Source organism: Asparagus officinalis, chromosome 8 (genome assembly GCF_001876935.1).
Source record: "Asparagus officinalis chromosome 8, Aspof.V1, whole genome shotgun sequence".
Taxonomy (NCBI): domain Eukaryota; kingdom Viridiplantae; phylum Streptophyta; class Magnoliopsida; order Asparagales; family Asparagaceae; genus Asparagus; species Asparagus officinalis.
The window spans coordinates 87386885-87402755 of NC_033801.1; the positions used below are offsets into that span (position 1 = coordinate 87386885).

Consider the following 15871-nt stretch of genomic DNA (forward strand, 5'->3'; position numbering starts at 1 on the left):
CTAGCTGCTCACCCTTCACTGTCGGCACCCAAGATCCTCCCCGTGTCAGCCTTCCCTGACACCTCAAACCCCCACTGCCCAACTCTTCTTCCTCCCCGCTCTCTCCTCTGCCTCCCCCTCAGCAACCACACACCTCCCTCAAACCGTCTCAAGCCGAACCCACGCCGTCCTCCTACTCCGTAGCCTGCCCCAGCACACCTCTTCGCCATCGTCCTAAGCTCCCTCCACCTTACCCCCGCAACCGCCCCCTGAACCAGCCCCTACTCTTCCTTCCTCCCTGTAGTAGCCTTCCTCCCCACCACCTCTCTCACCTCCATCCTTGCCTCTTTAGCCTCCGCCGATGCCTGAGGTTAGATCTGTGCTGCCGACGTAGCACACAACCCGATTGTTGCCGCCCCCTCACCCGTAGCCTCGCGCGTCAGCGTTGATTAATTTGATGAAACCCCGAGGCAAGATCCCAAACCTCGTTGTTTTATTTTAAAATTTGAGATTATCATAAAACTTATTAGGTGCAAGATCCCTCTTGCTCATTGACTTGTCATTTTAATATTAATATATGTTATTATTGATTACATAGATTAGTTTGTGATATAATTATCTGCGTGGGATTGTTTGATGAAGAATATTAAATATATCATAGTAATATGATAAATAGTATATTCAGAATAATTATAATGAATTAAAACAATTTAGTTTAGCAAAAGAATTTATTTTGGAAAATGAATTATTTTTGATTAATTGTTAAGAGAAATAATTTAAAATGAATTAATTTAGAAAAGATCATTTTCTGAATTATGTAGACACTGTTTATAATTTATAATTCTTAATTTTGATTATATGACTTGCCATGATATTATTTTATATAATTAGTTGCTTTGATTGTTCCTTATTGTGATTGAGAATCGTTAGGAGTTTATGACTATAGTGACCTGTGTGACATGAATAAGACCTAGAGGCTTATGTATTGTTGACTTAGAAATACAAGAGATGTTGGGGTGGGAAAGTCTCTATTCATGTAATCGGATAAGGCTGTTGATATATCTTTCAGGCTCACACCCGTGGATCGGTGTCGCCACTGGGTTGGTTTGTTGGGTCAAAGTGGATCGGTGTCGCTACTTTGGTCCGTGAATTTGATATTCACCAGAGTCGGCTTGAGTTCAGACCAGGTCGGAGTCGGATTGCATGTAGTCCTACTGGATGCACGTAGGGGATTTGTGAACTGTCAGTTATCCGATAATATGAACGTTGACTCTGTGTGAGATGTGAACCTGTGACCTGTTATAGGATGGCTAGTTACATGATCTCGTTTCTTGGCTAAGTATGACTTCTTGTGAGATGTAGGCCAGTTATTTTTCTTTTCATACATAGATCGGGATTAATATTTAATTATCTATAATTTGAGACATATGACATATACATGAGGGTTTCCTTGTTTGGATTATTTTGCTCGACGTACTACGTCTCTTGTTGTAGATTTTTAAGTATTAATTCTATTTAGTTGTATGACCTTGTTACTTGGATGATTATTCTGATCGCTAGTCACATGATCTACTTGTTACTTGGTTGATTTTCTTGAATTCTTCTATTTATTATATTCTAGTGATAGATTGTATTTAGATTATTAGTATTCCAGTAGCATACTTCTATTATTATTATTATTATTATGTTTTTGCCTTAGTCGTTCGACCGTTTCTATTTTTCTCTGTGGGTTCTTGTTGTGTGCCATGCACACTGACGTACACCTATTTTCTTTGGTGTACGTCAGATTTTGGAGACTGACAACCTCAGTTTAGAATCATACAGGAGCCAGAGGATTCTCAGCAGGAGTGCCTTACAGACGGAGCAGAAGAACAAGTTGGAGCTTAGTTGTTTCCTTAGTTATTTGATGGTACTTTGTTTATTTTTTGCAGTACTTCCTTACTATTCATGTTGAACGATGTATTTTCGTATTTCTTTAGTACTTATTTGGACTGTTTTATAATAAGGGCATGTTTGACCCAAACTCTGTGTCTCAGATGATATTCTATTTGTGATATGTCTCTTTTCCATTCTGAGTTGTTCATTATATTCTTGCTATGTATGATCAGGGACCTGTGACTTCGTATTATATATTGCTTGACGCTTAGCGTATTAGGTTGAGAAGAAATATTTATTCCTATTTATTTTCCTCAATCTAATACGTCACGGACTTATTCGCGTTCTGATTCCTTAGTATTTTGGGAAGCGGGGCGTGATAGGAAAGTGGGGAGGCACATGGCAAATCAGATTAGGGCTCGATCGAGGAGGACTCTAGTGAGGAAGACATCTATCCTTCACCATCTGACCAACTAGGGACCTCATCCTCTGCTACTGCTCCGTGATTTTCTTCTAATTTTTTCATTGAGTCATGATAAAATGTCCTACAATTTTTTGCAAGTTAATGAAAAGACTTATTTTGGCATGAATTAAGTATTTTCATGATTTTGTTTTGAGTTGTTCCTCACTGCGTGCCTTATATTTATTTTTGAAGTTCAATACCAAGGGCTTTGAGCAACCTTTGGATGAGTTGGTGAAGAGTGAGTCGTAAGGGATTTTCGTTGTGTCTTGGTTTTATGCTTGAAAACCGATAGGTCTTTGATTGCCTTGGACTAGTCAGTGAAGACTGAGTTATAAGGTTAGTGCTTTGGTTTACACTTGAAATCCGATGCTAAGGACTTTGAGTGACTAGAATGAGCCGATGAAGACCAAGTTGCAAGGTTAGTGCCTTAGGTTTACTCTTGAAAACTATTGAGGTCTTTTAGTGCTTTGGACGAGTCAATGAAGACCGAGTCATAAGGTTAGTGCCTTGGGTTTACTCTTGAAAACCGATACGAAGATTTTTTGGTTCTTTGCACGAGATTATGGAGAAAGATAAGGCAACTTTTCTTTTCATTAATATGGGGGTCTTTCGATTACATTGATTGGAAATATTTCCTTAGATGTTCTACATTCCAAAGATTCTTCAAGACTTCCCTATCTTGATTCTACAATCAGTAAGTTTTCGAGTAGACTTCCCTTATGATATTGTAGAGTCCCTCCTAGTTGGCGGCGAGCTTTCCACAGTTAGTTTCTTTGTTGAAGATAGCCTTTAGGAGGACCAGATCTCCTATTTTGAACCTTCAGGATTGAATTTGGCTATTGTAGTATCGGGCAACATGTTGCTGACTGATAATCAGAGGTCAAAATGCTTGCTCTCTTGTTTTGTCCACGAGATTGAGTCCACTCTTAGGCTGATTTGATTGTCTTCTTTGTTTAAGTGTTGCAATTGCATGGTAGGCATGTTGACTTCTGCCTAGATGATCGCTTTCCCTCTGTATGTCAGTCGGAATGGTGTTTCACGTATAGAATTTTTGTGAGTTGTTCTGTATGATGAAAAAATACCATGGAGTTCGTCAACCCAGGCCCTATACTGCTTGGTCTACCCTCTTCTTTTATTCTTGTAGTATGCACTTGTTTGCTGCTTCTGCTAGACCTTGGGGGTGTGCTATTGATGCAAACTTGAGGTGGATTTTCTATTCTTCACAAAAGTTGCAGAATCCTTTGCTGTCGAATTGAGTGTTGTTGTCAGTTATGATGGTTACCAGCTAGGTGGCCGATTTTTAGATAAGTTATGGATATTATTTTTTCTAATATCTTTGTTTCTAATCATTTGATGAAGTAGTCTATAACCACAATTAAGAATTTTTGCTGATCATTTGCTATTGGAAATGGTCCCAGCAAATCTAGTCCCCACTGAGCAAAAGAAATCAAGTTAATGAGAGGAGTGAGCTCAGTTGCCAGAGCTTGTGGGATGTTTGAGAAGAATTAGTAAGCTTTGCACTGGATTATGAGCTTTTTTGACTTAGCCAGAATGGTTGGCTAGTAGTAGTTCTACCTGATGACTTTCCATGCTAGGTTTCTAGCCCTTATGTGGTTTTTGCATATTCCCTTGAATTTATCTTAAGATATAGTCTGACTATTCAAGTTGAAGGCACTGGAGATAAGGCCTCATGCTGCTGCTGCTTGTGTAGGAGAGTCAGTAGAGTTGATCTTCAATCATGAGATATTTCAAGGCATTCCTCTGCAAGCTTCTAGCTTCCGCTTGGTCTTTGGGTAGGGTCCTCTTTATTAGATACTGGATGAGTGGATCCATCCAGCATGGTTTTAGTTGCGGGTCTATTTGCATGATAGTCTGCCATTGCTTTGGTAATGCTGGGTTACCTGAAGGTATTCGTGTATACTTGTCCCTATCCTACCCCTAAGCTCAAGGAGCCCAGCTTGGATAGAGCATCCGCACGGGCGTTGTGGGCACTTGGCACCTGCTCAGTTCTAAAATAGACTCCACCTTAGCTGATAGAGTGGCTTTGAAAGTCGGCTAGAAGAGCTTCACATTTTCTTTCATTGTTCGAGTTTGGAAAATTGAAGGTGATTGCATGGTAATGGAAGTATCCTACCTGGCTACACAATAGTACTCCTACTCTGACCACTTTCTCTAGAGGATTTGTCTACTTTCAGCAACCACCATGATGTAAATTCTGGTAGATCATATTTGGGGCTACTGTTTTTCTAGGATGGGGTCTTTTTGACCAGCTTTAGGACCAGGAGTGGAGCATATTCTAAGCTGGTTGGCCATCTTCCATGTGACTCGATTAGAAAGTTGGCAAGGACCTAGGCCTTTATGGTTGTCTTGGGCTCAAACTAAACATCATATTCATTAAGTTCGATGGCCCAATTTGTCATTCACCTAGAAGTGGTGGGTCTGCCGAGTGCTCTTTTTCAAAGGTAAATTTGTCCATATTATTAATGTGTGGGCCTAGAAATATGGGTGGAGCCTTCTTGCCATGGTGATAAGAGTAAAAGAAGCTTTCTCAATGAGAATGTAGTTGAGTTTGGCTGCCTTCAGGATGTGGCAGACGTAGTAGATTGGATTTTGGACATTCTCTTATTCTCGGACCAAGATTTAGTTTACAGCTTCTGCTGAGATGGATAGGTAAAGGTTGAGTTGTTCCCCTTCTATGGGGTTGATCAACAAGGGTTGGAGGTCCGATACCTCTTGAGATATGAAAGCGTAGCTGCTCTCTGCCATCTACAAGATGTTATCCATGGGTCCTTTAGCCTTCTCTTAGGATATTGAAGAATGGAAGGCTTCTCTCAACCGATTTGGAAAGGAAATGCCTCAAAGCCGCTAACCTCTTGTTCAGTTTTTGAATGTCCTTCATTGTTTAAGGCTCGGACATCCCCTCAATTGTAGCTATCTTCTCTAGGTTAATTTAGTTCCTCACTAGATTATCATGAATCTGAGGAATTTGACCCAACCGCACACTAAAGACACTTCACAGGGTTGAGCTTCATCTGATATCGGTGAAGAATGGAGAGGGCTTCTTCAATATCCATAATATGGGAGTCAATATGTTTGAATTTCACTATGATATCATCCACATACACCTCCATGTTATGACTGGATTGATCATTAAAGATATTGTTGATTAACCTTTTGTAAGTTGCCCATGCATTCTTGAAACCAAATGACATTACTTTACAGTAATAAATACCCAGATCCTAGATCAAAGAGGTTTTTTGTTTGTGTTACTCCACCATCTTGATTTGGTCATAGCATTAGAAGACATTCATGAAGTTAAGCATTTCATAGTTGGTGTTATGTAGTAGAATTCACCAAGTATAGATCTCACTCGAGAAAGTTACACGTGTCTCATTTAACTAGACATCAGCCCAACCTGAATGTGTCATCATTCAGCAGGTTGAGTCGAAAGACGTCTTCACTCGACCTCTTTTGTAAAACCCCGAAAATTTAAATATTATGTGAAAAATATGCTATCTGGTGAAAAATAATATATTTTAATGTTTGAGTATGATAAGAATTGATTTGAGATTAATTCATTGTATATTTGTGAATATATGAGTGCAAATGCACAAAACATGCACGAAGAGAAATCTGGAAAAATGATCAGTTAAGGGTTTATATATTTTACACACCGATGCAGTTTGAATATGGAAAAACTCAAAATATCAAAGTTGTAGGTATATTCAATAGATTTCCAACAAATCTTACATAAACTTATTCTAATATTGGATGAGAAAGTTACAGCTAAAATACATAAGGTTAATTTCTCAGTCAGACTAGGTTTCTTGGTTCGGGTCAAACGAGTTTATTTCGGGTTTGCATATATATATATATATATATATATATATATATATATATATATATATATACTCCCCCAAATCGCTCAGCCCCAAATCGCCTCAGCCCCAAATCGTGAAGCCCCAAATCGTGATCTCGATCTCCCAGCTCTCTCCCCAGCGACACACTGAATCCCTCAGCTCTCCCCCAGCGATCAACCCCTTCTCTCTCCCCCAAATCGCTCAGCCCCAAATCGCCTCAGCCCCAAATCGCGATCTCCCAGTGCTCTCCCCAGCGACACACTGAATCCCTCAGCTCTCTCCCAGCGATCAACCCCTTCAATCCCTCTCCCCCCTTCCCCCGATTCGACCACGAAACCGCCGCGACCACGATTTGGACAGCTCCTTCGACCACGAGATCTGGGCAGCTCCTCTCGACTCCTCCAACGCGAGCACCGACCCCTCTCTTTGAATCGGTTCTCAGGTGAAATCCCCCTTCTTTGATTGCCTATTTTGCTAATTTAGTTTTTTTTACCTCCAATATGAAAATATAACAGTCATAGGTTATTAATTTAGCATAAAAGTTTGGATTTGTGGCTTTTGCTTAGTTTGTGAACTTATTAATTTGTTACCAAATGAAAATTTAAAAAAAAAATGGGTCGTGATCTCGCTGACAGTTATATGATCGATTAAAAAGAAAACAATTTGAAGCTAGCTAGCTACAGTTAACCATTTGTAGCCTCTCGATCTGTAAATGAATATTAATTATTGCTATCAACTCACAATCTAACTGACCTTGTTAAAAACAGGGTTTATTTACAAGCTTTGATGCTAGTCATATCATCTCATTCCTTGCTTTACATTGAAATTTATTTTCTTCTTTAGGAGTTTGGAATGGAGGAAACAAATTCAAATAGTGTAGAGTTCGGAATGATGGACATTCCTCAACCTTCCGCACCCATTTCACATACAATAGAGAACATTCCTCAGATAACAGTTCGTGATCCTGATAGACCTGCAAGGACAAAAGGTCGTCCACGCAATGCTACTAGAATCCAGTCAGGTTTAGAACAGGCACAAGAAAAGAAAGAAAGGAAGAAACGCATATGTAGCAGATGTGGTGAACTCGGGCATTATAGAACTAGCTGTAAAGTTAACTTGCAAAGGTACCATTTTCGTTTCTATTCAGTTTTAGCCCTATATAAGTTTATGAAACTTGATAGCACAAAGTCATATCTCATGATTAATTTGTCATATAATTTGCAGCTAAACATATGCACGGGTGGTGGATGTGTTGGTTTGTTCACAAAGTCATATCTCATGATTAATGTACGTATGATTGCTTGCATTTTTGTGTATCAATCTTTAACAGCGCTTTATTTACTCTGTTTTTAACTTTTAACAAACAATTTATTTGATTGTGCATGTGTTTCTCTTACAGCGCTACCACTAACACAGGAAAGAGCACAATCAGCTCAGGTTCATCCACAACTCTGCCTTGGCCCCTCAAGCAATCCATGAGCAGAACTGATTCAAGTGATGCGCATTTTGTACAAGACCTCTCATTACTATATTTTATGTATTAAGACTGATTGTGTTAAGACTGATTCTGTTTTGTTGATGGGTAACAGTACGTTTTGTTGATGGGTAACAGTACACTTAGAAAAACAGAATTCTTTATGACACCATAGGTTGTGCATAACAGCAATGGCTTAGAAAAACAGAATTCTTTATGCGTCAGACCTATCAAATCTTGTGAGAACCTCATTGTACTGATGCACCTTACTAATCACCTATCAAACAGAATTGCTTGTTAACAGCAAAGCTAACAGATTGAGAAGGAAAATATTTTCTATGTCAAGTATTTATCTTTCCTATGACATGTTCTCTTTCTCATGTCATCTTCTCTCAAATTTCCCATTAGTTCATACCAACAGACAATCTCCTCTGTTGTTTCTTTGATTATCAGCTAAAGAGATAGTAAGATTCATGCGGAGCAGTGAAACATTTCACTCTAATCAGCATCTAGCAAACTCAGTTACATAACTATGTGCACCATTGGCAATGAGACTTTCACAACCAATCAGAAGAAGCAAATTCAGTTGCATAGATACTTGAACCAAGATTTAGGCCTTTGCCTGTTCTTAAAATCCTGGCATGTTCCACTTCAAAAGGAATCTGGTCTCATACTAATCACTATTAATCGCCAACAAAAGCCAATGAGATTGACAAAAAATATATAAGTATGCCATTCTTCATTCTTAGCCGAAATGCTTGAAAGAATATTCTAGTAGGACAGTGAAGAGATTCCTCCTTCAGGATTAGTACTTCTGTAAGTATATTGTTGCTCAAAAAAAACTCAAACCAGGTTCCTTGTTGATACCACCTATCAAACCTTGTACTGATGCACCTATTACAAACCAGAGCAAAGAGGATTATAAAGAAAAGAAAAGGCATCATGAACAAAATAAATGCAGAATTCCTGATAAAACAAAAGTAAGTGATGAATACAGGTGAAAAAGTGAAACAACATTCACTGTCTTTTGTGTTTCCCTCGGTTCAATTACAAGCATGTTTCCAGTTGGAAAAAATATATACTCACAACTTCAATATTCATTTCCACTAACCTATGCATAACAACAACTCAATAACACCAGATACACAATATGTACTTACAAGATACATAAGTTCTCACAATCACACTAGATACATAAGTTCTCACAATCACATAAGTTCTCACAAGATACATAAGTTCTCACAATCTCACAATCACATAAGTTACTCGATACATAAGTTCTCACAATCACATAATTTTTGCAATATAGAAAAAAAAATACGACAACGATACATATTACAAACACTAATATTACAAACACTAATATTGTAAACACTGAACCTAATGCAAAAGCATAGATAGGGGAAATAGTAGTTCTTGAGTACAAACACTAATATTGTAAACACTGAACCTAATGCAAAAGCATAGATAGGGGAAATAGTAGTTCTTGAGCTCGATGCAGAATCAGGTGTCGGGACATAAAAAGGTGTTTGGACATGCCTTGAGCTGGATGCTGAATCACAAGCGATGCTGTGTTTATCCCATTCAACCAAAGCCTCTTCGTACGTTGCATACCCTTTATATGCAGCATTTGGGTATTTATCAACTTGCTTTTTACAGTCCTCCCAATTATTAAAAATTCCACATCGTCGACCTCTCTTCACAATGTAAAAACTCTTTCTTGCCATGGACCACCTAAAAAATTGTGGTTTAAAAAGAAATCACAGTAAAAAACGATGTGGAAGTTCTCCCAATTTAACCCTGTGATTTCTTTTTAAACCACAATTTTTTAGGTGGTCCATGGCAAGAAAGAGTTTTTACAATAATTTACATAGAGTAACAATAAGTTGTGCATAACTAAATGAGATCAAATGAAACCTATGATTATCAGCTTCTAGAATAATTGACCTGAGATTTTTCATTTGTTTTAACCATATCACCATCTGAGACAATGTGGTCAGAGGTATAATAATTGACCTGAGATTTTTCATTTGTTTTAACCATATCACCATCTGAGACAATGTGGTCAGAGGTATTCACAAAGCCACAAGACGAAGTATCTTCTTGTTTGAACGTAAGTGCTGAAATCAGCTCCCCAAGAATGGAAGCAGTGCATCTCTCTTCAGAAGCATTTCCAGATAGAAATTTATCGCAATCCAGAGAATTAATAAAGTACTTATTTAACTCTTCAATTTAACTCTTCATTGTTTCTGTTGATACCTATGCCTGTAATATAATCAACTTGCTAAATTAACAAAAATTGGCAATCAAAGAACCTGGATAATGTTAATCTACCCTAGTTTAATTTTAATATGAGCACGGTTTAACAAAAAGAGATCAAAATCCAAACTTTTTCATATTGGAGGTAAAAAAACTAAATTAACAAAAATAGGCAATCAAAGAAGGGGGATTTCACCTGAGAACCGATTCAAAGAGAGGGGTCGGTGCTCGCGTCGGAGGAGTCGAGAGGAGCTGTCCAGATCTCGTGGTCGAAGGAGCTGTCCAGATCGTGGTCGCGGCGGTTTCGTGGTCGAATCGGGGGAAGGGGGGAGAGGGATTGAAGGGGGGAGATGGGTTAATCGCTGGGAGAGCGGCAAATCTCGTGGTCGAAGGAGCTGTCCGCCTCTCTTGGTCGGCGGTTTCGTGGTCGAATCGGGGGAAGGGGGGAGAGGGATTGAAGGGGGGAGATGGGTTAATCGCTGGGAGAGCGGCAAATCTCGTGGTCGAAGGAGCTGTCCGCCTCTCTTGGTCGGCGGTTTCGTGGTCGAATCGGGGGAAGGGGGGAGAGGGATTGAAGGGGGAGATGGGTTAATCGCTGGGTGAGAGCTGAGGGATTGAAGGGGGGAGAGGGGATAATCGCTGGGGAGAGAGCTGGGAGAGAGCGATTTGGGGCTGAGGAGATTTGAGGTCCAGTGATTTTTTTGGGTCACGAGATTGCTTTTGTGGTGGAAGAGACAGGGAAATTTTTCAAAAAACTCCCTGCAGCGCACAAAAAACGTGAGCTGCCAGCGTACCCACAGTATTCTCATATATATATATATATATATATATATATATATGTTTTCATGAAAATTATCATCTTTACATTAGAGTTTCAAAGCCTAGCAGCCTCTCTTCCTCCCTCTCAAACCCTAGCCCTAAAGTTGAGTTTTTGGGAGAGTTTGTGAGGAGAACATCGAGGAAAAGTCGGGATTTTCGGTGTTTGGCGACTGGGTAATCACTTGTTGTTCTTTTCAGAGGCTTGTACACATGCAAAGTCAAGATCATCTCTGTCCAAACCTTTCCCTTGAATGAAAATTATGTTTTTAAGAGATTTATATGTTTAACATTATGTTTAGGGTTTAAATCTAATGCTAAACATGTTGCAAGTGATGTTTATGATTAAATCTTATGTCAAGAATAGTAGAATGAATTTGAAACTGAGATATTGATATGATCATGATCATTAGGGTTTATTTTAAAGAGTTAATTATTGTTTAATATAGTTTATATGCATTAGATTGTCGAAATAAATAAGAATTAGGTTGTTTTGCATGTTAAATCCTAGATCTATGTGTTCACGTGTTTCTTCTTATTTAAGCAAACTCCAGGTTAAGTATTCATGATAATGGAATCGAGTTTTAATCATCTAAGTTAACAAAAACCTGAGTTAAAAAAAAAGTTGAAAAACCCAACCTGTGCAAATTTGGTTTGATCAGTCGACTGATGATGTCCATCAGTCGACTGACACAATTAGTCGACTGATGCCAAATCTTCAGTTGACTGACGACGTGTTTCCCCTGTTGTTTGAGCGACCTTATCAGTTGACCGATGAGGTTGTCGGTCAGCAGATCAAGTTGAATTTCGTGAGCTGATATTCACATGTGGTTCGAGGAGTACACGTACGGGGTTCAAGTACGCTTGATTACTTTGTATGGAATATCCAAATAGGTTACAATCATTAAGAGTAATGATTAATATAGTATATACATTATAGTTATGAACGGTTGGGTGGGGTTTAGTCGGGTCCCGCAATGAGACCGCGGATGGACTACACTTTGTGTGCTTTAGTCGGGTCCTACAATGAGACTGTAGATGGACTATACTCCTTATCGGTCCTTACGGAGATGCGTAGAGGTTGATATACCTAACTATCGGTCCTCATGGTTATGCAATGAGTTATTATACTTAGTTACCGATCCGCATTGGAGTGCGATGAATTGACATAGTTAGTTATCAGTCTACACGGGAGTGCGATGAACTTGTATATCTAGTTATTGGTTAGCACGGGAGTGCAATGATTTGATATATCTATTTTACCAGTCCGTACGAGGGTGCGATGGGTTGAAGAGTTTCAGAGAAGAATGATTTGATAAATAACCTAAGTGTAGGTGAACATTGACATCATCGATATAATCCATTGTGAAGGTATTTCACAACTTAGTTACACGAGATAGTATATTAATATTAGTTTTGCCCACTAATGATAGTATGAGGAGTTGATATGATATTTTTAGAGATGTATGATGTAGTATTTCCTGTATTATCTTTCTTATTTTCATTTATTCTTAGTTTAAGAGTTAATATTTAGTGATTCACAATTTAAGACATATGGTATATACATAAGGGTTTTCTTGTTTGGATTATTTTGCTCAACGTACCAGTCTCGTGTTGTGAGTTTTTAAGTATTAAACCTAGTTTAGTACAGGGTAGATAAACTAGGTAGACTATGCACTTATAGGTAGAGCCTCCATCATACCTAGTATCCCTTCCCCTAGGGGTGGATAGAGATGATCTTGCTAGTGCTCTGACACTGTGATTTTTACTTCTTTTCAGGTAGCGGAGCAGAGTTTCGGAGAATCGCAAGTTGATGGATTTTTAGCATAGTCGCCGTCATATATGTTTAGTAGTTCTGATCCACAGGTGTTTAGTTTATATTTCTAGTTGATGTTTAGATTTGCATTACATTTTAAGAGCTGAGAGAGCTTATGTACTGTTTAGTTTATATTTCTAGTTGATGTTTAGATTTGCATTACATTTTAAGAGCTGAGAGAGCTTATGTACTTTTCAGTTGACTCTTGTAGTTGATGTTTAGATTTGCATTACATTTTAAGAGCTGAGAGAGCTTATGTACTTTTCAGTTGACTCTTGTAGTTGAGATTTTGGATCATTTATTTCAAATTGTTGGACATATTTTCTTTTATATCTCTTGAGACCTAATTATTTGGAGATTTATCAAATATTTTTGTGTTCTATTTATTATCTTCATCTCTTTTATATCTGATTGTACCTGTACTGTCTTATTTGATTCCACTAGAGGGATATTTTTGTGATTGTGAAATATGTTATTGCATAGTATAGGTGCATGGCAGGTTTGACATCCTTGGTTTCACCTTGGGCTGCAGCCTTGTGTGAACCCGGGGGCATCACAGTTGGTATCAGAGCTCTAGTTCCAGTATCCTTAGAATCTTTCCTGTGTTGAGTCGTGGAACTAGGATAGATTTTTCTAAGATTCATGTATAGAGTCTGCTAGGATTCCTAGAATGAGTGAGGATGTTATATACATATATTTCAAAATTTACGAATTTTTTTTATGACTACCTTACTTTGATTGAAAAGTAATTTCGTGAATGATATATGATACGATTTTCCTACTGTTATATGTTATGTTATGTATGTTTGTGAAGCTCTCCTCTTGGTATTATAAATATCTTGATGAGGACATGGTCGAGCTAAAACTCGTACCTAGAGAGCTGGGCAAGTAGAGCCCGAACCGCAGCAGGCTCCACAATATTTGATCGACTTAGTAACACCGATTGTAGAGGTTGAGACTAGCAACTCTTGATGAGCGAGTAACTAGCTAGATTACACTTTCTGAAGTTCCACCACCAGTCATACCAGTCGTACCTATTAAAGAGGCAATACCGACGATTACACCATCACCATAACCAGCTGTTAATGGAGACACAGGATAGGAAGCTTGGATATGTAAGAATGAGAAAGACATCAGAAGATGAGAGCACCAGAGTTTTAGGGTACATCAGATTCATTTACAGCCTATAAGTGGAAGGAATATGTGGAAATTATTTTTAGATATGCTTAACATCGACTCAGTACATAAGTGGAGATTAGTTATATTCGGCTTAAATGACGATGCCAAGGATAGCAACAATTTTAGTTACGCCGAAGCAGCAAATGTCAACTTCATGGAAGGATTTTATCTACTATTTTAATAAGCAACTAGAACTAACCCGATTGGGGTAGGGTGACATACTAAGAGTTAATTTTGGAAGCAAGATTGTTCGGAGACCAGGGCAAGGATAGGAAACCTTTTGCAAGAACGGGAGGACCTAGTAATAGGGTAAGGATTTTTATTACCACCAGCAGAATAGTGGTCAGGGTCAGTAGTCGCAGGGCCACGGTTACGACCAGTAACAGAGGATTGAGGCATCACCTACCATTCTGAGGACCAAGGAGCTAGTAGGCCATATGCATGCTATCCAAGAGACTCCTGAGGGATAGATAGTCCTATAGATTCCACCACCAGTAGCACAACAGTCGCCATCCACCGACAAAATTTATGTAGTCGTACCGCGTGATCATGGTGTGAGCGCAGCTTTCTTAGTAATTATTCCTTTCCAGCTCGGATCTTGTTCAATTCAGGAGCTTCATATTCTTTTATCTATCATACCTTCATGGATAGGTTTCAGCTAGTTGCACATCCCTTAGACTTTTCGTTATCCGTATCTACTCCTTTAGGGGAGGAATCCCTATTGAGAGTATCTGTAAGAGATGCGTCATTAGTCTAAATGAGTCTGAATTTATTTTTGATCTGATAGTTTTTCGGATGTTAGAGTTCGATGTTATTCTCAGTATGGATTGGCTATTATCCTACAATGTTAGTATCGACTGTTTTTCTAAAATATTTAGCTTGCGAGTGTCCGTTGGGTCTTAGTTGATAGTAGCGACTTCACAGGGTAACCAGTTTGCGAAGTCATTTCTGGCGTACATCAAGGAGGTGATACTGAGGGATTAGAGTGATGATTTATGAGAGAATAGAGTTGTCTCAGATTATTAGGATGTTTTTCAAGACATATCTGGGTTACCTCCTATGAGAGATGTTGAGTTCTGCATCGAGTTGCAGCCGGGCACAACACCGATATCCGGAGTACCCTATCGTATGGTACCTACTGAGATAAGGGAGCTACAGATTCAGCTAGATGATTGTTATCTCAGGGCTTTATTTGTTGGAGTCATTCTCCGTGGATGGTACTCTTCATGAAGGAGAAGGACGGTAGTATGCGCTTTTGTATAGATTATAGTGAGTTGAACAAGGTCACTATTCGGAATTGGTATCTACTACCGTGGATTGACGACTTATTCGACTAGCTGCATGGATCGCATCATTTTTCAAATATTAATCTTCGTTCTAGCTATCATCAGTTGCGAGTTCGAGAGATGGATATTCCCAAAACCGCCTTTTTGACTCGATATGGGTCCTTCGAGTTTCTTGTCATGCCATTTAGGCTGACCTATGCATCCAATGTATTCATGGATTTGATGAACCTGGTTTTCCATCCATATTTGGACAAATTCATGATTGTAGGCGTATAAAACTGCTTATAGGTCCCTTAGCACAGCTCGGCACAAACCGACGAACCATCGGGTGACGTATCTAAACACGAGCGTCAGTCCACAACACCGAAGCCATGTGACACGCAACGAAGCGGATTAATGAGGCGACGAGGTTAACGAATCGCATGCAAGCAACGGAATGCATCCATTCGCGTGCAGAATCAAGCCAACGGTTCGGGGAGTCAACGAGTCATCCGACCGTAGAACGGATTCGAACTCGAACGACGAGGCGGATTTACTACCAAATCAGGATCCAGACAGCAAATCAGAGTCCCGATCAACAATAAAACTTGGATAAACCGCGAAACCATAAAACCGGACAACAGACAACACGGCACAACACCTGGAGGGCTCGGTCAAAACCGAGCCACTCCCAGGTGGCTCGGCCAAAGCCAAGCCACCTAGGTGGCTCGGCCAAAGCCGAGCCACCTAGGAGTGGCTTTGGTGGCTCGGTGCCTCGGCCACCTGTGCCTGGGCATAGTTCTGAGTGCCTATAAATAGAGGGGCATGGCTCATTTGTGAAGGGTTGGAATTTTTGACGGCGAAGCTCTGCTGGATTAAAGGCTC

General features: G+C 39.4%; 1 long non-coding RNA gene across 1 annotated transcript; it reads left to right on the forward strand.

Annotated features, from left to right (window-relative positions):
• Positions 7185 to 7688, forward strand: LOC109851404. The gene is made up of 3 exons (XR_002249798.1): positions 7185 to 7301; positions 7402 to 7464; positions 7577 to 7688. It is a non-coding gene; the product is annotated as an uncharacterized LOC109851404 (long non-coding RNA).